General features: G+C 32.6%; 2 long non-coding RNA genes across 3 annotated transcripts; both read left to right on the top strand.

The window, feature by feature from the left end:
- The first annotated feature begins 500 nt into the window (after window positions 1-500).
- On the top strand, window positions 501-5,501 carry LOC127716207 (uncharacterized). The gene is made up of 3 exons (XR_007988805.1): window positions 501-664; window positions 3,799-3,861; window positions 4,902-5,501. It is a non-coding gene; the product is annotated as an uncharacterized LOC127716207 (long non-coding RNA).
- A 402-nt stretch (window positions 5,502-5,903) lies between these two features.
- On the top strand, window positions 5,904-9,024 carry LOC127716209 (uncharacterized). Of its 2 annotated transcripts, XR_007988809.1 has the most exons (3): window positions 5,904-6,496; window positions 7,935-8,045; window positions 8,905-9,024. It is a non-coding gene; the product is annotated as an uncharacterized LOC127716209 (long non-coding RNA). The 2 variants fall into 2 exon arrangements; XR_007988808.1 differs by having other exon boundaries at window positions 5,904-8,045.
- Window positions 9,025-24,498: the final 15,474 nt, after the last annotated feature.

The raw sequence follows: 24,498 nt of genomic DNA, 5'->3' as shown, positions 1-24,498 counted from the left end.
ATTGAGGTAAATTATATAGCCTTCCAAATACCGTTTCGATCCCTAACATCACTGAAGAGACATTAATTGTCGAAATCCGGATATGGTGTACAAATTTTTGCACCTCATGTTTGCGGTATACCGTCTTCTCCGCAAGTTTATTGTTTTCTGTTTGGTATTAAATTATTAATTAAGATCCATGTTACATCTCGTAATTAATTTATTTCGCAATCGTCAATGGCAGTCAGCAGGGTTTTTGAACACCTTTTTTTTTTTATTCAACAACAACTAATTGCACTTTCTGCTGTTAACAATGTACTTCACTAGTCCAGCATTCCAGTGAAAAGTCCCTGTTTGTTAATACCAGAAATCCAGGGTTGTTTTCTGGTAAGCATCATTATATTAAATTAACATTAGTTTTGATTTAACAGCTAATTTATAAAATTATCAGCAATGAAATTAACAAGTATTTATCAATGAGACTTATTTGTTTAAAAATTTACTATATATATCATCTAGCAATAATTGATTTTTGAGTATTGTTTCCGGAAATTTTTCATATTTCCTCCGTAAATGGGTGAATTGGTTTTCTATCAAACATCTTCCTGGTTTTGAAAGAAATATTGTCACACCGGCCATGACTTAAAAAATAAAAAAAAACAGATGTGATATAGCATATTCACAGGTATGTCTGAATTAAAAATTAACAGAAGATTAAGATTAAATAAAAATTTCATTTTTTAATCTTCTTTTTGTAACGGTAAATAGTCTCCTTATCAATCATCACATGTACATGTACAGTAGCGGTGAAAGGTAAAATTTATATTACTTGATCAGTTCCAGATGTGTAATTTGTAAAATTTATCTCTTTTATTAATTTATTCATCCATTTATTTTTGCTAGATCATATACTTCTCAAACAAAGAAATTATGTTAACAATTTGGCAGTTTTATCTAGAATTCATTTATATTTTGTATTCTTACATTCTGCCTGCAGTTTGTAACTATACATAAATTCTGCTTTAAATACAGCATAAACATTTATAGATTCTGTTTTCTGTTCAGACATGTAATTAGCTTTATATATACAAAACATTATTAATGTAATCAAATAATTGATTTCATAATATTGTTCATCATTACTTTTATAACCGAATACTAAATTCTTCAATGTTAGAATATTATTATCAATATTCAGTTTTTCAAGAAGATTTTTTATTTTTTTCAAGAAGTCATCAAGAAAGTGACATTTCAGAAACATAATCCTCAGTGGTATTGCAATAATGACAATTTGAAGTATTGCAGATATTCCACTGTTTTAATAAAGTTTTACAAGGTAGAATAAAGTGTAATAATTTCCAACGAAACACTTTATATTTATTTTCTTTCAAATAATGATGAACAAATTTTAATATATTACATGTTGAACTCTGAATATACTCAATGTTTAACACTGTTTTCAATCGGTTAAAACCAACAGGCATTTCAATCTCATTCTGAATAAATATATTATAAATTTTTTTAGTGTCTAAATTTTCTAATTTTTCTAAATAATTACAATTCTTCTTAATGTATAAAACATAATTTGTTTTTACTTTAGTTTTCTTTGAAATTTCTTGTAAAATATTAAGCCATTCTTTTGGAAACGCTTTCTTCAATTGAGAAAATTCTGACATCCAATTATATTTAATCTTGAGCTTTTGTAAACTATGTTTCTCCAATATGTTACCATTTTCATCTATAATGTCGTTTACATAGATGATATTGCTATTTATCCAGTTTTGAAATAAAAGACTTTTTTTTTTATCTTAATGAATTGATTTCCCCAAATTACTTGTTGACGAATAGATTTAAAGTCTTTAGGCTGCTCTATTTTTTTGTTTTTTACCCGTGCTTTTACTACATTCAAATAAAATTCTGGCAATTTATTTAAACCTGGAATTGAGTTAATACCATCAATGTTCATCTGAAAGATAAGGAAGTTCTTGCCAAATTTATTAAAATAAAATAATGGTATAACTTTTCAGTTGGCTAAATCTCCATATATTAATCTTTTAATCCACCCAATTTTGAAGGATTCTATGTATTTATCTATGTTAATAATTTTTAGACCACCATCTAGCAATTCATAGCTTAATACTTTTAAATTACGTTTAACTTTTTCTATTTTGCTTTTCCATAAAAATTGATAAATATTTTTTTTAAATTTATCAATATATTCTTTTTCTATGTGTGAAACAGATGCTAAAAAAGTAATATTGGGTAGAATCAGTGATTTGATAACTGTTATTTTTCCCAACAATGTTAGATTGCTTTTCTCCCAGTTTATATTTTTTTCTCAAATTTTTCTAATTGTTTTTCAGCATTAAGTTTTTGACACACATTTTTATTACAACCAACAAAACTCCTAAACATTTCACTGGTTTGTCTGTAAAGTTGATGTTTTTGTATTTTTCTTTATACAGTGTTTATGTTTTCCCAAGCAAATGCCTTCTGTTTTTCATCTGTTTAATTTGAGCCCTGATAATGTGCCAAAAATTTCAATCATATTTAAAACTTTTGAAATGTCTTTTCGTGTTTTTAGAAAAAGTGTCGTGTCATCTGCAAGTTTGCTGATTTTTAATGAATGTGTTTTCCCATCTATCTTAATTTCAAAGCCTTTAATATTATGGTCTTGCCTTATCTTACAGGCTAATATCTCTACTGCTATAACAAAAATTATCGCACTGCACGGACATCCTTGTGGGATTCCACGTTGAATGTTAATGGGTTCAGATATCCATCCATTATTTATTACTGCGCTTTTAATATCTGTGTATAAAGTCTTAATCCAATTAAGCATAGAATTTTGAAATCCAAATTTTTTTAAAGCTGAAATCATAAAATCCCATTCTAAAGAGTCGAATGCTTTTGAGAAATCTAAAAATAGTAGTGCCCCCTCTATATTAAATCTTTCTGCATAATGAATTATATCCTGGATTTGTCTAATATTATAACCTATATATCTATTTTTAACATAACCATTATGATCTTTATGAATAATTATTGGTAGGATATTTTTAATGCGCTGAGCCAATGAATATGCAATTAATTTTGTATCAATATTTAATAAAGTTATGGGTCTATAATTATTGAAAAAAAGCGGATCATTCTTTTTATGTATAAGAGAAATAACTCCTAATTTTTGAGAACTCGTTAACTCCCCTTTTTTATATGAATAATTAAATGTAGATACAGCAAATTCTTTTAATTCATCCCAAAAGGTTCTATAGAACTCAACAATTAGTCCATCAATTCCTGGTGATTTGTTCAATTTCATCTTGAATAATGAATTCGTGCATTCTTCAATGGTTAAAGTACCTTCCATTATCTCACTTTCTTGTGTATTTAATTTGTGATCAATATTTGTATCATTAATATAATTATCTATGGATTTCACATCTGGATTTGTACTATTATAAATATTTTGATAGAATTCTTTTTCTATTTGTAAAATTTTAGAAGATTCTGTTTGTACAACTCCTTTGTCATCTTTTAAGGCAGTTATAGTCTTTCTAGTTTGTCTAGCTTTTTCAAACCTAAAAAAAAATTTAGTATTTTTCTCTCCTTCTTCTACCCATTTTATCCTTGACCTTATTTGAGCTCCTTTACTTTTTATTTCATAAAGTTTTCTTAGTTTACATTCATTATAAATTAATTCTTCTTGAAAATGTTTAATAACATCATCTTTACAATCTGTTTATACTTTCATTTAATTTTTTAATCTTATTTTCCAATATGTGTATTTCACTTATATTTTGATTTGCTTTTCTTTTACAGTATGCAACAGTATGTTCTCGAACTTCAATTTTGAACAGATCCTATTGAAGTCCTATGTTATCAGTAAGTTTTGTTTTATTTTTATATTCTATATTATCCAAGATACTATTATTAATTTTAAAATATCCTTTCCCTTTTGATTGTTATCTCCCTTTTACCTTTAGAGATATAGCTTGGTGATCTGTATGCGAAATAAGTGCAGGTCTTATATCTGCTGAATATATATGTGACCTTATTTCTGAACAAACAAGAAAGTAATCTATGCGTGAAGCTTCATTTATCTTATTTTTCCGTCTCCATGTAAATTGTATATTGGTATTATGTATATCTCTCCAAATGTCTATCAACTTATGTGTTTTGATTAACCCTTTTAAACTGTTGACTGGTTTTTGTTTTTTTTTTTATTTCTGCTGTTTGTTTTTTTTTTTTTTTTTTTTGCTGTCAATATTAGATAGTGTATCATTCATATCTCCCCCAACTATGACCATCCCTAAACTGTTTTTCTGTATCATGAAAAAGACATTTCTATTTTTGGGAAGATTTGGTGCATAAATATTAACTAAAGTATATATACTTTCTGAAATTTCTATATTGATCAAAATTATTCGCCCCTCCTCATCCTGAAATTTATCAATTAATTGATAATCTGTGTGATTACTAATATAAATTGATACTCCTCTTGATTGTGAATTTCCAAAATTGTGATATATATCACCTTTGAATTCATTTTTAAAATTTTTCTCTTAAGTAGAAGTAAAATGACTTTCTTGTACAAATAAAATATTACAATGTTGATACTTCATCCACATATGAAGCCTTTGTCTTTTATCTTTTGAACCTATACCTTGACAATTTAATGAACATATATGTATGGTTTCACTCATTGTTTGCCATAAATATCAAATCAAAAATGTAAAGTTTTCTCATACATAATATAAACAGCATTTGTGTTTACAGCATGCACATACAGTGTGTATTAATATTAATATATACATTGTACATAAATTTGTCAATATTTTTACAATATTGTTGTAAGTAATCATTTTAACATGTTTTATATGAAAACTACATTGTTTTGATATTATTTCATTATCTATTTTTAGACCGCACTTGGCCTTGACTTCCGTCAGACAATGACCAATATTCGGATTAGCAATTTGAAGTGGTATGTCCGAACACCAGACGTTATTTAAAGAAAACAATTTCAATGATGGCTTTGTGATATACCGTATTCCAAGTACTAACCGGAAATGAAAAGTACTATTATTGGATTTACATACGGATATTAAGAAAACACGGATGGCTATAAATTGTGTTTCATGTTCTTAAAATAGAATTGGATTTTCCTTTTCTATACATTGCAAAGAAGTTTGAAATATATTACCACTCTGGATTATAAACGTGGCATATGTGACTGATGGATTTCTTTTCACATGGAAAAATAATTGTTGGATATAGAAATTTCTTACAATATTAATATCAATGATGTTGTTTTTACCAAATATACATTCAAATTCTAATGTTCTATTTATAGCGTACCATACTAACAGGTGATTGTTTGGAACATAAACCTGTTTTATGACATACATATGTTTGACACTCAAATAGTCATTATCTTTTGAATGTATGCAATCTGGCATTGCATCACATTCATTTTTTTTGTTTTTTTTTTAATTAATAAAATAAAAATAATAAATGCTATGTACATACCCAGCAAACACACAACATTTTAAAAACATTTTTTAAATGTTATATGGACGTCTCTTACAAAATATTTCAATAAGATATCATTTAAACATCAAAAAAATGTTTATTTTATTGATTTTGAAATGTTTTATTTCTAACATTTAAGTAAAATGTTTTTACAACATTAACAAAATATAATTTGCTAATATCTTTTATTCATATTGTCAAACATTATAATTCTAAAATATCCCGTAGATATTTTATAATATATAAAAAAATAATATTTTCTTCAATTGGTATTTCATATTGTTACAACATTTAAAGTAAATATTTTCCAAATATCCAAAAAACATTCTGCAAAAAATATTTTACAGAAAATATAGTTTTGCTATTTGCATAAAATGTTTTATAACGTAAAATTAAAATGTTTCACATAAAACTTCTGAAAAATATCAGCTAAATGTTTTCTTTAAAATATTTTGACATACACATTATTTATTTAATAGTCTTACTGATATTTTATTCAACATTTTACGGATATAAAAATAACATTTTATTTAAACTTTATTCAATACCCCACAAACAATTTTGTGGAATTAGCTCGTTTTTTTCAGGATAAGATATAGTACTACATTTCATCAGTATCATGACAAGCAAGATACTATACCGTTGAAATCCTTGATATCTTGAAGTCCGATTTTATTCCTTCTTATATTAAAATTCAAAAGAGTCAACATTAAATTAAGCAATAATGTATTAATAAACAATCACCTTTCTTTAATGTTTATTCATTTCGTTCGTGTATATTTTAGAAATTAAGAAATGAAAACTGTAACTGTACTAAGTTCCATTTTTCATATCGTTTATATGCATTACGGAAAACCGACCTTTTCCGGAATCGACTTTTGTTTTATCACCGGAAATGATATTGAAATTTGAATTTTGAAACGAAGACAGGATATCAACAAAGAGAGCCAAGAAAATTGTTTGTTACGCGATATATACTCACTTGGTAAGAATGATTAATCTCTTAAGATGAAACTTGTGCAATCATTTTGTGTGTTCAATCATAATCGGAACCAATACATCTGTTTCTAGAGGTGCGGATCAAGGTTTTGAAAAAAGAGGGGCCCCTGCCCAAGGCAAGCAAACGTTTGGAGTGATACTTGTAAATAGTCTATGCATTTATCTTATATGTAGCTCCATAAGGGGGTCGGGGCCCTAAATCCGCCACTGTTCTAGCATCTACGTACACCAATTATGAATTTGTTCATTGATATAAAAAAAAGGATATGTGGCTTGTGTGTTTGATTGCCAATACACCTTATCGCTATTTGTCCGCCATTACTGGCCATGGACACCACAAAAGTTCCCGTAAAATGTTGACGTCATAATAGAAAATATTTGACACCACAATGGAAATCATACACCTTATCCCTATTTGTCCGCCATTACTGGACATCACACAACTGTCACAAGTTCCCGTAAAATTTTGACGTCATAATAAAAAATATCTGACGCCACAATGGAAAAGTGATTGTTGTTTGACGTCAAAAGTTCAAGCAGGACAGATTATCGGGTCAAGCGGAAATAGCGATAAGGTGTATTATTGTATGACGTATGCTGACGTATAAAGTTCAAGCGGGATAGATTTCCGAATACTGAAATAGCGATAAGGTGTATGAGACAGCTATCCACCAGAATTCAAATGACTTGGATAAAAGAAATTATAGGTCACTGTACGGCTTTCAACACTGAGAAAACCCATACCATATAGTCCACTTTAAAAGGCCTTGACAAACAAATGTTAAATTTTTCTCAACACAATTGAAACAAAACAACTAACCGCCTACATTATATACACATTATGAAAAACAAATATGACAGACTTAAACCAACAACAACTACTGCAATAACAGACCTGCCTACCTTCATGCTTTATGGGGGATTTCCCCCATGAGAGGTGTTGACCTGAATTTTGAAATTCGTTATTATACAAATTTAACACCTGAAAACAGGCATTCAAATGATTTAAAAGGGGATTCAAGCACATGCATACTCATTCAAACAATATAGTAGTAGATTAGAAAGTCTTATGACAATATAAGAGGAGCATTTAGTCATCTCGCTCTTGAAATCCCCCATGGAGATTTTGAAAACTTGGCAGGTATGCAATAAGCATGACTCAATACCTTGTTCCAAGGCACACAAACAAGTTACAATAACACTAATATAAGCACCATGTGAATATGGAGATTTTTTTTTCTAGTAAAATCAGTGTATGTATATATTTGCAAAACAGTAAATTAAATTTCCCTTAACAGCTTAATGAACATTACAAAGACTGTAAGACTTCAGTACAAGCAAGATGAAATAAACTGTTGCTTAAAGTTATATTTATTGATTCATACACACAATGTACATACAATGTATCTTTTATTTTTTAACAGGAGCTAAAAGAAAAGCCACAAAGGACAAGTTCAATATGCAGATTTACAATTTGGAAGTGGCACAGGTTCTTTGGAATGTCTACAACCTTTCAGGAGAAATTTTTTTTTGAAGTAAGATTTTCCTACAGAATTACTGTTATTCCATATTTAATTCAAATATTTAGCATAAACAATACATTACATTCAAGATTAAGGGCATACAATACAGAAAAGATATCTGGATATTTGTATAAATTATTTTGTTTGTGACAACACAGAAACAAGTTGTTTATTTAAATCAATCTTTTAGTCCAACAGTGTGCTTTCATAATCAACATATTTGCTTTCCTTTGAAGTATTTCAAATACATATAAACAACTCATTTAATGACATCTGTGTGTTTCTCGGAAGTTAAGTTATATTATTATCATCTTGCGAAAACAATTCGTAACACTTCAATAAGTTATTATGTGCCTATAGTATACTACTAGGACTGTATCATATGTCCTTAGATACAAATAACAAGTTATAAACTATGTCACTGTACAGAGTTTAACACTTAAAAAAGACAATAAGATGTTTAATGTAGTAGGGATTTTAAAGGCCCCTACATGATACAATGTATTTATAATGAAAACTAAAAAAACCCAAGAAAAGAACAGCCTGATTTTTACAAAACAATAAAAGAAAAAAAAATATGATAGACAACAATCAACGAGTATAATGAAATAAGACTCTTGACTGGACACATATCTAGTCTAATGTTTTTTATGTGGTTTTTTTTTATAACTGAATAAAGTTTAGCGTGGCATATTGCTCTCTCTTAACACGGTCAGCCATTTATCGTCCCCTTCCGACAGACTATCATCGTTATTTGTTTCAAAACTTTAAAGGTGAGGGGATGTATATCTTTCAGGCAACGTGAATCGTTCTCTAATAAAGGAATGTGCAAGAAGTTTATATATGAATGTAAGATTAATTTTTTTTCCAGACGCATGGCACAACAAGAAAAAGATATAAAACACTACAAGACATTCCAAGTGATTTTGAATAAGACAATTAATTGACTTTTTCAATGTATTCTTAAATAAATCAAATAGTTGATGTAAAATGGTGTTTTGTTCTCATCTCTTAAGCCAATTATCAATACTTATTGACATAAGATGTGATCCTATTAGAAGTGTTACGTTTGAATTTAGAAAGAGAAGTTATATTGAAAAATCTATATTTGGGACACAAGTTTTAGTCTATGTAACTTCAACTTAAAAATGTGTATAATGTTTGCATAATGTCCAATGGCAAATATGTCATGCATGTTCAGGTTGACATATGCATGATGTGTATAAGATAGGTAATAAAAGTTGAGAGTGAAAAACTAAACATTATACCATTGTGGTAGGAATGTGGGCTTTCTTGCACTGTCTGTCGTCTGTCCACCTATATTTGTCGGATTTTGTCCAACAAATATTTTCATTACTGTTTTTCCCAAAACTGCTGATCAAGATGAGTTCATATTTGATGAGCTGCTTGATAGTGATGAACTGTGATGTGTGAACATTTTTGTATCTGGCACCGGTTTCCTGTTAGCTTATACATTGTATTTCAAAATGTTGAATGTTCTCAAATTTTTCATTACTTTTATTGGTAATGCTGCTGAACAGAATGACTTCATATTTGGTAAGTGGCTTGACCATGATGAGTTGTGTCTGCCATTTGGGATGTGTCAAAATTTGTAGATACTTCTAGTTTTTAGATACTTTGAATTGTGAATTTTCATATGCTTAGCAAAACAACTGATTTATTCTTGTTTGTATATAGAGTAAATCACTGTGTGTAAATTAAACTAATGATTTGTTATTTAATAAGCAGGAAACTCAATCAAAAGAACAGAAATTTTTATATTGATATGATCTCGATATCAACCAAAAACATCTTCTTAAAACATTTTGAAAGCATTTTTTAGGCACAGTCTCACTTGAAAGGAAACATCCCAAAAACATTTTTATAACATTATTTGATGTTCATGATGTTTTTCAAACGTTCAGAAAATATTTCTAGAAAATATCTTTTAAAAGATTATCAAAATGTTTTATACGCCATTGGTTTTCACATTATCATGATATTTCTTGACAACATTTTAATTATATTATGCAAATATTTTAGAAAATATATTAGAAAACGTTTTAGCGATATATATTCAGCCATACATTTTATGTTTTTCTCACGTTTTTTTGTGATATTTTCATGACATTAGACACAACATTTTAATAACATTTTAAAGATGTTTTTGTGTTTGCTGGGTATATTTATATTTGAACATTGTACTGTTTTGTAATAGATTTACATATGGTACTGGTCCTACGTCTTACTTGCCTTTTCTTTTTTTCTGTGAGCCATCGGTGGAAGTGTTAATATTTATAACTTCCAATACTGGGTCATGATTGTACGTATTATCATTGTCCGTACTTGTATTGTTAGAAGTGACAGTTTGATCTTTATTAAGTGGAGCCATAGTAGGTGATCTTGTTTTACTACCATTGGGGATTGGTTGCAGTATTGATTGTGATATCTGCACAGGATCTTCTGTTTCCGATTTATCCTCGTCTGAATTATCGTCTTCTGTGTCGTCACTTTCACTTAGGTGCGAATCACACTCTGCTTGTCTGTGTCCTTGTTTGTTACAATGAAGACAAACCCAGTCATTTGGACACTGCGAAAATTTATGACCTTTCTGTAGACATTTATTGCATGAGATTTCAGCATGATTATGATTTTCTTGTCCTTGGTGAATAACTGTTGCTCTGTATTTACCAATAACTACAGATCTTGGTAAAGCTTTACTAAGAGGAGCTACCATTGCGATTCGGTCATCGGTTTGGCAATTTGATAACAGACCATCTACCCGCAACCGTTAAAAACATATTAAAAACCTCACATCCTTGAAATTCTAAGCATCGCTCAATCTGTCCATCCTCGGCGGAACAAGGAACATTTTTAACCCGTATTTTCAGGTAAGTTGTTCTTTCATTAACAATTATCCTTGGGTTTCTAGTGTAAACCTGGATATATTTGTTTCGAATTGTTATGCCTGATGTAATGAGGGATTCTCTATCGATCTCAGAATCAAAATAGATTCTCCATAAACCTCGAACACGCTGCAACCCTTTTAGATGGCTGGCTGGGCAGATTGTAGCATCGATGGTTTTGTATAGTTCTATGTGTATTAGAACCTGATCTCTGCTTGGTTTATTGTTACCAAACAGGTCGCTTTCTAATATGAAAACTGGTTTTACATCCTCAACATCATAATTGTTTTGGTGTTTTGTATTTGTAAGATAGAAGAATAGGTCTCACCCTTTTCAATGGTGTCCGCCATATTGTTTTTGTCTTTGTCTTGGTTTACCTCTGAGTTTTCACTTGATTTATTTGCAGTATTTGCATAATTTGACATCTTACGACTGTAAAAAGTTTCCAACTTCTTAAACAAATTCGTCTGAACAAAATTTAATTATCTAATGACATCTGATACACATTAAATCATACTTTTTGTGGGAGCCGTGACATTAACCGCCTTAGCAATTAAGCCCCTAACGCTCGTTTAAGAACATCAGTTGTTCGACCTGCTAGTCAAATGCGTTTTTTTAAAATATACTTTTCACTTTTTTGGTCTTTTGGAAAATGTTGTTTGTGCTGTATTTAGACCCCTCTCCCAAGAAATTTGTTTTACATGCACACGTATAACAATTGCGGTTTTTATCCAACGCAATTATAGGTTTGAACGTTGTTTTCAATTTAGACCTGTTTATATTTTTTCGTTTGGGCTTGTATTATATTTTCCTTCGGATTTATATGATCCGTTCATCCTATTTCGACTCCTTAAAATTCAAGAGTCTATCCTAAATTGAGGTAAATTATATGGCATTCCAAATACCGTTTCGATCCCTAACATCACTGAAGAGACATTAATTGTCGAAATCCGGATATGGTGTACAAATTTTTGCACCTCATGTTTGCGGTATACCATCTTCTCCGCAAGTTTATTGTTTTCTGTTTGGTATTAAATTAGAAATTAAGATCCATGTTACATCTCGTGATCAATTTATTTGGCAATCGTCAATGGCAGTCAGGAGGGTTTAAGAACATCAGTTGTTCGACCTGTAAGTCAAATGCGTTTTGTTAAAATATACTTTTCACTTTTTTTGGTCTTTTGGAAAATGTTGTTTGTGCTGTATTTAGACCCCTCTACCAAGAAATTTGTTTTACATGCACACGTATAACAATTGCGGTTTTTATCCAACGCAATCATAGGTTTGAACGTTGTTTTCAATTTAGACCTGTTTATATTTTTTCGTTTGGGCTTGTATTATATTTTCCTTCGGGTTTATATGATCCGTTCATCCTATTTCAACTCCTTAAAATTCAAGAGTCTATCCTAAATTGAGGTAAATTATATGGCCTTCCAAATACCGTTTCGATCCCTAACATCACTGAAAAGACATTAATTGTCGAAATCCGGATATGGTGTACAAATTTTTGCACCTCATGTTTGCGGTATACCATCTTCTCCGCAAGTTTATTGTTTTCTGTTTGGTATTAAATTTATAATTAAGATCCATGTTACATCTCGTGATCAATTTATTTGGCAATCGTCAATGGTAGTCAGCAGGGTTTAAGAACATCGGTTGTTCGACCTGTTAGTCAAATGCGTTTTTTATTAAAATATACTTTTCACTTTTTTGGTCTTTTGGAAAATGTTGTTTGTGCTGTATTTAGACCCCTCTACCAAGAAATTTGTTTTACATGCACACGTATAAAAATTGCGGTTTTTATCCAACGCAATCATAGGTTTGAACGTTGTTTTTAATTTAGACCTGTTTATATTTTTTCGTTTGGGCTTGTATTATATTTTCCTTCGGGTTAATATGCACCGTTCATCCTATTTCCACTCCTTAAAATTCAAGAGTCTATCCTAAATTGAGGTAAATTATATGGCCTTCCAAATACCGTTTCGATCCCTAACATCACTGAACAGACATTAATTGTCGAAATCCGGATATGGTGTACAAATTTTTGCACCTCATGTTTGCGGTATACCATCTTCTCCGCAAGTTTATTGTTTTCTGTTTGGTATTTAAGTAGTAATTAAGATCCATGTTACATATTGTGATCAATTTATTTGGCAATCGTCAATGGCAGTCAACAGGGTTTAAGAGCATCAGCTGTTCGACCTGTTAGTCAAATGCGTTTTGTTAAAATATACTTTTCACTTTTTTGGTCTTTTGGAAAATGTTGTTTGTGCTGTATTTAGACCCCTCTACCAAGAAATTTGTTTTATGTGCACACGTATAACAATTGCGGTTTTTATCCGACGCCATGAACTCCTGGGAAGAATGATTGACCATATAAGTGAGATTTTGGGAGTATACGAGACAAAGTTGCTATTGTGAATTTTATGTGATAAAGCAGAGCACCACATGGTACATTTCCTATGTCATTCCCAGCACAATGCAATATTAACACATGTGGAATTTTGTTGCATAAATTAATTATGCTGTGAACGGTACCAACAACATCGTCCCATTTCATACCAGATTTGCCTGCCCAGCGCAAAAAAACAATTATTATTTTTTAAAAGACCTAAATTACTACCTGAAGGTCTGTTCTCCGAATGATCACGAGCACTGCATATTATTGATGAACCAATAATCCATATTTCATTACTAACAAGCTGAAATTATAAGTTATTGTGTTAGCTCAATTCTTATATAACGTTTAAAGGATGCAGATTTCCAACGACCTAAAGTCATAATTTCTTCATCAGTATGACCGTTCATAGCAAAATGTGTAGCTGCACCTATTTGAAATGAATGTGTGTTGTACTCATTTGGATTACAATCAATAAATTTCATGGTCTTGCATATATATAGAACACTAGAAAATTGATAACGTGTTACACCGGTTTTGTTAATATGACAAAAAAGTGGTCCATTGTTTTTGTGTCTGATTGAAATAAAGTTTAATAACAATCTCACTGGGCAAATATCTGCTTGATTAAAACTTTCAACTGTTAGTGTTTTAGATAAACCTTTTCGATCCGTTTTTGAAAAGGGGGTTGTTATATATGCAGATTGTGAATGACGTGAAACACTGACATCATCATTGTTAATGACATGTTGCGTATTTCTATTATTTGTAATTTCACCGATTCTCAAAATGCAAAAAATGATAATGAAAACATGGATCTAAATAACGTGCATTCATATACTGAAGAACATACAAATTGCAAAGAGTTTATTAATCGAATTAATATTTCTAAAGTTATAAGTTTGCGACTATCTACTACACCGTATAATTTGTCCATTCCTTTCAACATCTTTTGTATAATAAATGATGAAGTCGAATCTGTGAGCTCGTTTATTCGTAAATAATAGCTTAAACCTGATAAGTATACCTTAACCGTTGCAAGGGCATACCCTAATTTTGATAAATAAGCAACATAATTTACTAAATGCGAAATACTGGGCGGCCATGTATCTCCTAAACCTTCTGTTAATCTCAATGAAACAAATGAGGTCAATCCATTGTTATAAGTTTTCCATGTATTCTGAGAATTCGATGCGTCCAATAACTTGCTATTTCTGGTCCAAAATGTTCCAAAATTCCTCCGGAATGGTAGCTGGATGTGTTTCTGCTGTTAGAGCCAGACTTTTGAATTTCTGAAATTTTTTACGAGAAATACAATCTGCAATTATATTTGTATAACCAGGAATGAACTGTGCTTTTATGTGATAATTGCCTAATAACGACCAATAAACTATGTGTCTAACAAGGTTCATTATTCGCAAAGATTTTGACGTCTTCTTATTCAAAATTTCAACCACGACATTATTATCCGAATTAAATAAAAAAAAAAAAATCTGAAATAAATTACCCCATAAGTAAACAGATAGTGCAATAGGTATCATTTTTAAATATGATATATCCCTGATAACTTCAGTACCAGACCATTCAACAGGCCTGTTCTGCCACTAACTGAACAACAACACTTTAAATATAAAGTTCAAACACATTGTTCTCGATCTGAGACAAGAAGAACAAGTTCTGTAATTGGTCGCACATAAACTGTTGGTTTGCCATCTCTTATCACACGTACTTCTGTTTTTCGCACTTTCCCATCATCACTTGCGAATGCACGAATTACTAGTCCAAGAGGCCATTCATTATGAATTAGTGTCTTGTCTCTCAATAAAACGACATCTCCTTCCTTTATATTTGGAACATCTTTTTGCCATGTTCTCTTTGACTGAAGACTGTTCAGATACTCTTTGCGCCACCTTGACCAAAACATGTCAGAAAGAACCAATACACGCTTCCATTCGGCACGGAGAAGATCCTTTGTGTCAAATTCTCCAATGTAATCGGTTCCGATTGAATATTTTGTCTTCTGATTGAGAAGCATTGCCGGTGAAAGTATAAACGGATTATCAGTGTCAGAAGAAACAGGAACAATCGGTCTATGATTCACTATACTCGCTACTTCAGCCATGAAGGTAACTAAAACATCATGAGTAAGAAATTTCATGTTTGAATCTGTAAGAATTGAGTTCAAAATCCTTCTTGTTACGCCTATTTTAAATCGTTCCCAAGCTCCTCCCATGTGCGAGGAGTGGGGAGGGTTGAAAATCCAAATAGTCCTCGTTTCATGAATAAATGTTTTAACTTTGTCATCTTCAACATTAATTGCTTCGATGTGTAAATGATCCACTGCACCTATAAAATTAGTACCGCGATCCGATCTGAAAACACTCACTTTTCCTCTAATTCCAATGAACCTACGCAAGGCATTGATGAAAGCACTTGAAGACATCTCTTCGACGTTTTTAATATATGTATTGCACGTGTCGTAAGACATGTAAAGAGTACAGCCCATCTCTTAGAATGTGCACAGCCACCACGAGTCCTACGATGAATAACAGACCAAGGGCCAAATGCATGAACCCCCACATTAGTAAATGGCGGAGTGGGTTCAATCCTGTCTGTAGGGAGGTCAGCCATCTTTTGAACCTCCAAGCAACCTCTGAGTTTACGACACGGGACGCAATGGTGTATAACAGATGATACGAGACGTTTTGAGCCTGTAATCCAGTAACCCTCAGCACGAATGGCACCTTCTGTAAAATGTCGTCCTTGGTGCTTAACTTGAGCATGAAAATGTTGTAATTTTGACACATGACATTTTCCTGGAAGAATGAGTGGATTTCTTTCTCGGCATGGCAGATTTGATTTATTGAGTCTTCCACCAACACGCAAAATGCCTTCACTATCCAGAAATGGATCTAAAGATATAATACTGCTGTTTTTCCTAACATTTTGTCCATTCACAATGCAGTCTATTTCTGAGCTATAAGCTTCACTTTGTATTGTCTTAATTATAAAGATTTCTGACTCATTAAGCGACTTAACTACATCGATATTTTGTAAAGTAACTTTTTTGAATCTCGACTGAATTAATCTTTGTAGAACGGCAATACCATTAACTAGTGACTTCCATGATGAAAAGTTCTGAAATCGTTCAGATCCAATAGAATGACTGTCTTTAATTGTAGTCTTTGTAACGGTGACAAAAGGTCGTACTTCCTTATCTAAATCTGGATTGACTAGAGACGTTAGAGTTTCAGTAGATCCAGAAGCTGGTAGTTCTCCACTTAGAAATTTAGTTGGTCCTTGCAACCAAGAACTAGAACCAATATCTTCTGACGAAACTGACCTTGTGGATTGATCTGCAGGTTTGACTGATGTTGGAACGTAATTCCACTGTTCTGGTACCGTTGACTTACGTATGCGTTCGATTCTATGTTCCACATCAATATAAAAGCGACGTGTCTGGTTATAAATATATCCTAGAACCACCTTGCTGTCGGTGTAAAACTTAACAACATCAAAAGTCTCATCAAAGTTCTCAACAACTGTCTTGGCAACGTCCACTGCCAAAACAGCTGCACACAGCTCTAACCTCGGTATAGTGTGTCCATGGTGAGGTGCGACTTTCGCCTTCCCTAAAATGAATCCAGTTTCAGTGTTGTCATCAGGTTTGATTGTTCGTAAGTATGATACCGCTGCAATAGCCTTTTCAGATGCGTCAGCAAAGACATGTAGTTCAAAGGTAGTTTTTTGACTTAATGAAGTACTTACATACATGCGTGGAATTGTTATATTCTGAAGCGCAGTCAGCGAATTTCTCCAAGTTTTCCATTCCAGTCTGCTATGTTCTAGGAGGGGTTCGTCCCAATCAATATATTGAGCTGTTAGCTCACGCAGTATAATTTTACCCTTAATTATAACTGGAGCGACAAAGCCCAGCGGGTCAAATATGCTGTTAAGTGTAGATAATACACCACGGCGTGTAAAAGGTTCGCTTTCTTCAGAAATTCGATAGGTAAAACAGTCTGTAGCCAGGTCCCAATACAACCCTAAACTCCTCTGTAGCGGAACACTATCTGAATCAAAGTCTATACTCTTCAAGTCGTGAGCAAGGTCTTCATGTGGAAGAGCGGACATTACTTTATCACTATTTGATGCAAACTTATGAAGGCGTATATTTCCTTCCTCCAATAAGGTTTTCTGAGTTCGCACTAGCAGATCTATCATATCCTGACTGCTGTCTAATGATATGAGGCCATCGTCAACATAAAAGTGCCTCTGAATAAAATCTCTAACATCTGGTTCAGCCAAATCTGAGCACTTTCGCAGTCCATATGTCGCCACTGCTGGCAAGGGGCTATTCCAGAATACGTGTACGGTCATTCTGAAGGCTATTAGTTCTTTATTAAGATCATTGTCTTCGTCCTATAGGAAACGAAGAAAGTCTCTGTGCTTCTCATCAACAGAAAACGAATAGAACATCTGCTGAACGTCAGCTGAGGCTGCAATACGATTCTATCTGAAGCGCATGAGGACGCTCAGAAGTGAATTATTTAAATCGGGTCCTTGCAGTAATACCTTGTGTACTTTGGTTAAACGGAGCACTAGTTTGATTGCCCAAGTAAGGATTACTCTGAATCGGATTATCACGGTAGTTCTGACTGTCAAATGAAACATTTCTATGACTTTCGACGTACTGTCTAGTTCGATCTAACTCGTCTTGTTTAGGAATTCCTTGTAACGACTTGGCATCATGTTGTGACCCATCGTCTTCCATAGCTGCCTTGTACTCTGCACACGCTACAGCAGCTTTCTTTTGCTTACTAAGAAATTCTAGATCTGCTTGAATGTCCATTTGTTTTCGATGTATTTTTGCATCTGCCTTCTTAAGTTTGGCTTCCTAAGCTGCGAATTCTAATGATGCTTTTGCTGCTTCAGCTCTAGCTTTCATTTTCATCGTTGATGATGCTACTGACGATCGTCCATTTGATCTAACTGATCTTACAGATTTTGTTTTAGTCGTCTGTTGTATCCTTTGCATATCTCTTCGTCTGCTGATAGTTCTACAACAGTATAAATTGATTCGTGAGTTTGGATTTCTTGAAGGCTATCTGCCGTGTTTTTCCTTTTGAGATATTGAGAGATTTCTTCTGCCATATAGAGGTATTTATTAAGCGCATTTTCGATCCTTTTTTTGCACACGGATATTGATTCGTTAGTTTGATCTTCAGATTTGTACGTTCCAATTTCATAGTCAATGTTTCCAGTCTAATGTCTAATTTCGACTTTAACTCCAATACTGTGTCGTCCGGAATTTGTATTAACATTTTTTCTGTATCTATGAGCAAGCCTAAATAACTAAGTTTTGTTGTTGGGCCTTCTGTTTTTTCATGAGCAATTGGGACTCCAAGACGAGAACACACTGTATCAAAACTATTCATCAGATTTTTACAATCCTGTGTATTGCTTTTACCGGCAAATAAAAAATCATCCAAATAATGATCAAGATTATCTGAATTTGACTCATTAATGACAGCCCATTGAATAAAAGTTGAAAATTTTTCGAATAAACAATTTGATTCTGAATATCCCATAGGCAATGGTTTATCTATAAAATAATATTGATTAAGTTTAAACACTAATAGATCAAAATCCCCTGGATAGATTTTTAATAATCTGAAAGCGGATTTAATGTCCTTTTTTCCAATTTCAACGTTTGAACCCAATCTTTTAATCATATCAATAGCATTGTCAAAAGACGAATATTTTATTGTAGTGAACTTTTCATCAATAAAGTCGTTTACACTAAAATTTGGCGGAAAATATAAGTGCGTAATCAATCTAAATCCACCAGGTTTTTTTAGGAATTACACCTATAGGCGAACACCTTAGATTAGATATAAGTCTGGTCAAAAACGGACCAGCTATGCGACCATTTTTTATTTCACTCATGACTTTTCCCCATGCGACCCCAGGATTTTAGATGACCGATCGTATTTTTTTTTATTCAATCCTACATCGTGGTGCAAAATAATTTAACCTAAAACCTTCAGAAAATTCCTTATATAATATCATTGCATCGTGTTCATTTGGATAATTGAAGAGGAGTTTATTTAATTCTGTGACATTGATCGGAGTAAAGCCAAAACATCATACGTCCAACGAAATAATTAAAGATTCTGAAAATATAAAATTTAATTGTTAAATGTATGTGGTGCAGCCATTCTTAGGGCAGGGAATCTACTTCCTCGAGGTCTAAATCCTTGATTTGAATTCGCTGCTCTTTGAAAATGTGTTTGAGTCCTAGGTACAAAATTTCTAGCAACTCTTAGTGTAGTTTGATATGTGCCTCGGGCTGCATTTTGAACACGAGCATAGGTCTGGTTGCTATTTACTTGTTGTGGACAGTCAATTAAAGGGTGGGCCATTCCGCATCTCAAACATGAATGGGTGTTAAAGCAATTCTGTCGATAACAAATTCCCTTAAAATTATAATCATAGCATGGTCGATTACCTACACTTGTCTGTTGAATTGTATTATCTTCCGGTTCGCCATTAGCTATGACAGTGTACCATAAAATGCCATCAATGGAAGACCAAGATCTAGTAGGATTGTTTGCCATTCTTAATCTAAATTGCTGGTCGTAATGATAAATCTTCTCAAAACACACTTGTGTACCTCTAATGATTGACATATAAGTGGTCAAACTAGCTAAATTTGGAAAACGTTGAATAAATATCTTCATATAATTTATAAATGCATCAGTCCATGACTCAATATTTTGAATAGATTTACCTTAAGTTTGCTGTTTTTGTTTGATGTGATTACAAGTGAACCGGCTGCGTTATCATAACTTATAATATTTTGAGGTCTGTCAATTTGACTGATAACATTTTGATAAAGAAGTAATGACAAATCTATTAATTCTCTTTTCCATATTTTTTCTTTCAAATTTTGAGATACGTAAACATCACATTCTGACTGATATGATTAGGTATTAGCATAGGATCATTATTTACACATGTATCTCACCATTTTTATTAGGCATTGGCACAGGAGCTGGTATCTCAACTTGCGCAAATGGCGCTTGTACGTTCAGTGCTGGTGTTACAGGACCTTGCATGGCAGGTTGTCTTTCAATTGGTATAGGAGCCTGGATTTGTAGAGGAACAGGTGCTTGTACCTCACCCACAACTGCCCCAAATTCTTGAATTCCTCGTTGCAGCAACACCACGGTTTCTCCTTCCGCGTCGTCTCTCTGGGGGCTGCGCTTCAACAACGGGCACTCGTGTGCGCCCATTTCCATTTCTTCGTCGACCAATTCTAGGCATTTGTATAAACAAAATAGGTTAAAATTTAAGTACTATCATGACGCAATCATTATTCTGTCTCTTAATTTAATTTATATAACAGTTTCAATGCAATGACTTCAGTATTCGTTTTTTTTTTCCTATCTATCAATTATCATTTGAAATTAAATCAATAATTCCTTAAATTGTCTCTTATCTAAAAAAAAATAATAACCGGTACATGTATATCAGAATTGTGACATGTAAAATATATAAGGGGACGACCATTTGATATTCTGGGTGGCCAGGAGGATTTTGAAAATAAATAACTCAGCCTTGATAATAACAGAAATGAATGGTTTGCTCTGTAGTAGTTTGAAAATAAATAACCTGACTTACAATGTATTAAAAATAAATAACTCGCCAGGTCTTTTAAGCCATTTTATAAATGCTATTCTAAAGTATGAGATGACACCAGATTCTTCCAAAATTCATCTTTTTCATATTTTTTTCGGGAAAAACTTCCCTATCTTTTAATAATACAATGTATAAATATTAATGTACTTGAAATGTCTGAAAATGGGTTTCATTTAACTTGAGGTATATTGTCTCAGGAACATTTACCTCACTTTTATTACAGGGTCGTAACTACATTGAGGCAAATGCCTCATGTAGGAAATTTCAAAAACAAAAGCTTGTCTTCATATCAAATTGTTTTTACGGCGAGTGCCTTGCAAGAAGCAAGTTCTGTTCACCCTCTGACGTAGCCCCCGTTTTTCGGGATCCATGTTTCTCATTTATATTTAGTTTTCAGTGTTATTTGTCTATTGTTTGTCGTTTTGTGCTTTATCTGTTCCCGGGTTTGCTTTTTGTTCATTGATTGCCCTTCTTTATTCTCTTAGTGTTGCATTCCATTTGTAATTTAGTAATTTTGTTTTAATTTTGAGTTTTATTTTATTTAAGGACTTTTTATCTAATTTTACAAACTACTTTAAATTGTATCCCTGTTAGGAACTACATCAAGTTGTAATTGAAATGTGTTATAAAAACTTACTTGACATAGTTATATCAATGATAATCAGCCCCCTCTTAACTTAATTTGAAAAAACACATAATTGACAGGTATAAAAGATTTTCTGCAAGCTGAAACACAAAAAAAAAACCAAACAAAAAACAACAGCCACATACTTAACTATGTGAATTACTTTTTTTGCTTTATCCTACATATTGGTCTTTTGATGTTGCCCCTAAAAAATAAAAGTCTTACACTGAATCTATATATTTTGCTTTGAGACCAAAATATTGTCGAAAAAATAATTAAAACAGAACTTGCGTTTCAGATTAAGAAATTAAAGGGTCTGGGAAACGCGCAGAATGCATGATTTTGCATCATTTTTTCTATAGCTTCTTGGGGCCTTCACCGCTCGGCAAATATGTTTGGCATTACTTTTAAAAGAGGCTAGTTACAACCCAACTTTAATACCTTGTATGTATGCAATATATGCAGTTGGGAATTCAGAAGATTCACTTCCAGAGGATGATGATTAATTCTGATTAAATGGTACATAATGACTTGACTATACATGTATTATTTATTTAAGAATAAAAAAAAATGAATTTAAAAATTGTGTGTTTTCAAATATTATAAATATAATTGCGAAAATAAATAATCAGTCCCTTGTTTTAATGAAAATGAAAAATCATGCTTCAACAGTGCAGAAAATAAATAATCTGTCCAAAACAAATCCTCCTGCTGAATTCTTGACTTGTTTATTATTTTTCCTTTCTCTCCGCTTCGTTGGTACCCAATTTCCGGTGGCGATGATACACAGTGTTTACATATCCTTTCATAGGTGTCTGTGTATGGTATTTATGATATCAATATCATAGTATAGGTGCCCGAAGGCCACCCTGTTATTTTCCTTATCAAAGCATAGGTCACCGTGTTATTTTACATATCATATTATAGGATTTTACTGTCATGCAACTAAGATACAGATTTATACCTTGAACATTACATATATGTTTCATTATAATACGATATTTTGATTGGTTAACAGCAATCTCGCCATATTATGAAATTAAACTTCATTTCAAAATGAAATGTAACATTCCTTATGACGCGAGCGTCAACAATAAAGTGCATAGGTAAAAGCAGGAGGAACTTGAGAAAAATTGTGTTTTCGTGATCCAAGAAAAAAATATAATTATAAGTATTGAATGCTTTTACGAGTAATTTTATATGGTTGTAAAAGCGTTGACAGTGTGCATATTTTTAGAATGAAGCGCTTCGGTCAACGCTTTTACACCCCAATAAATTTATAAAAGAACCATTCATCTCTTAAATGTGATCTGAAACTCCTATGATGCGTTGAAGTATAGATACATGTCAGTGTGACCTACAGGCATATATGGTAGGCTATGGTAAAGATACAAAGCTGCTTGACCTGCAGGCACCGATTATAGGCTACGTTACATTTACATAGCAGTGTGACCTTAAGGTTCCTATGATGGACTCTGATAAAGATCTCTGCGGATACGACCTACATTCATCTATGATACAGATCTATGATGACGTGACCTGTAGGCTCATTTGATGGGCTATATTACAGATAGATATCAGTGTGACCTGCAGGTAGCTATAATAGGCTAATGTTACATATAGATAAAAGTGTGACTTGAAGACAACGATGGTAAAGATAAATTTTGGTGTTACTTGTAGGCACCTTTGATAGGATATGGTACATAAAAAAGAGGTGTGACCTTTAGGCACATATGATAATATATGTAACAGATCTACGGTGATGTGACCTGCAGGCAACAATGGTGGGTTATGGTACAGATAAAATGCTGTATAACCTGCAGGCACCTATGATGGACTACGGTACAGATCTACGGTGATGTGACCTGTAGTCACCTATGATAGACTATGGCACATATCTATTGTGATGTGACCTGTAGTAACCTATGATACACTATGGTACAGATCTATGGTGATGTGACCTGTAGTCACCTATGATAGACTATGGTACATATCTATGGTGATGTGACCTGTAGTCACCTATGATAGACTATGATACAGATTTATACTGATGTGACCTGTAGTTACCTATGATAGACTATTGTACAGATCAATTCTGATGTGACCTGTAGTCACCTATGATAGACTATGGTACAGATCTACGGTGATGTGACCTATATTCACTTATCATAGACTATGGTACAGATCTACAGTGATGTGACCTGTAGTCACCTATAATAGACTATGGTACATACAAATGTATCTACAGTGATGTGACTTGTAGTCACCTATGATAGACTTTTGTACAGATCTATAGTGATGTATGACCTGTAGTCAGTTATGATAGACTATGGTACAGATCTATAGTGATGTGACCTGTAGTCACCTATGATAGACTATGGTACAGATCTATACTGATGTGACCTGTAGTCACCTATGAAAGACTATGGTACAGATCTTCAGTGATGTGACCTGTAGTCACTAATGATAGACTATGGTACAGATCTACGGTGATGTGACCTATATTCACTTATCATAGACTATGGTACAGATCTACAGTGATGTGACCTGTAGTCACCAATGATAGACTATGGTACATACAAATGTATCTACAGTGATGTGACCTGTAATCACCTATGAAAGACTATGGTACAGATCTATGGTGATGTGATATGTAGTCACATATGATAGACTATAGTACAGATCTATGGTGATGTGTCCTGTAGTCACCTATGATAGACTATGGTACAGATATATGGTGATGTGACCTGTAGTCACCTATGATAGACTTTGGTACAGATCGATGGAGATGTGACCTATAGTCACCTATAATAGACTATGGAACAGATCTAC

Source organism: Mytilus californianus, unplaced genomic scaffold (genome assembly GCF_021869535.1).
Source record: "Mytilus californianus isolate M0D057914Y unplaced genomic scaffold, xbMytCali1.0.p SCAF_9, whole genome shotgun sequence".
In the NCBI taxonomy this organism is placed as follows: Eukaryota; Metazoa; Mollusca; class Bivalvia; order Mytilida; family Mytilidae; genus Mytilus; species Mytilus californianus.
This window is presented reverse-complemented; position numbering and strand designations above follow the sequence as displayed.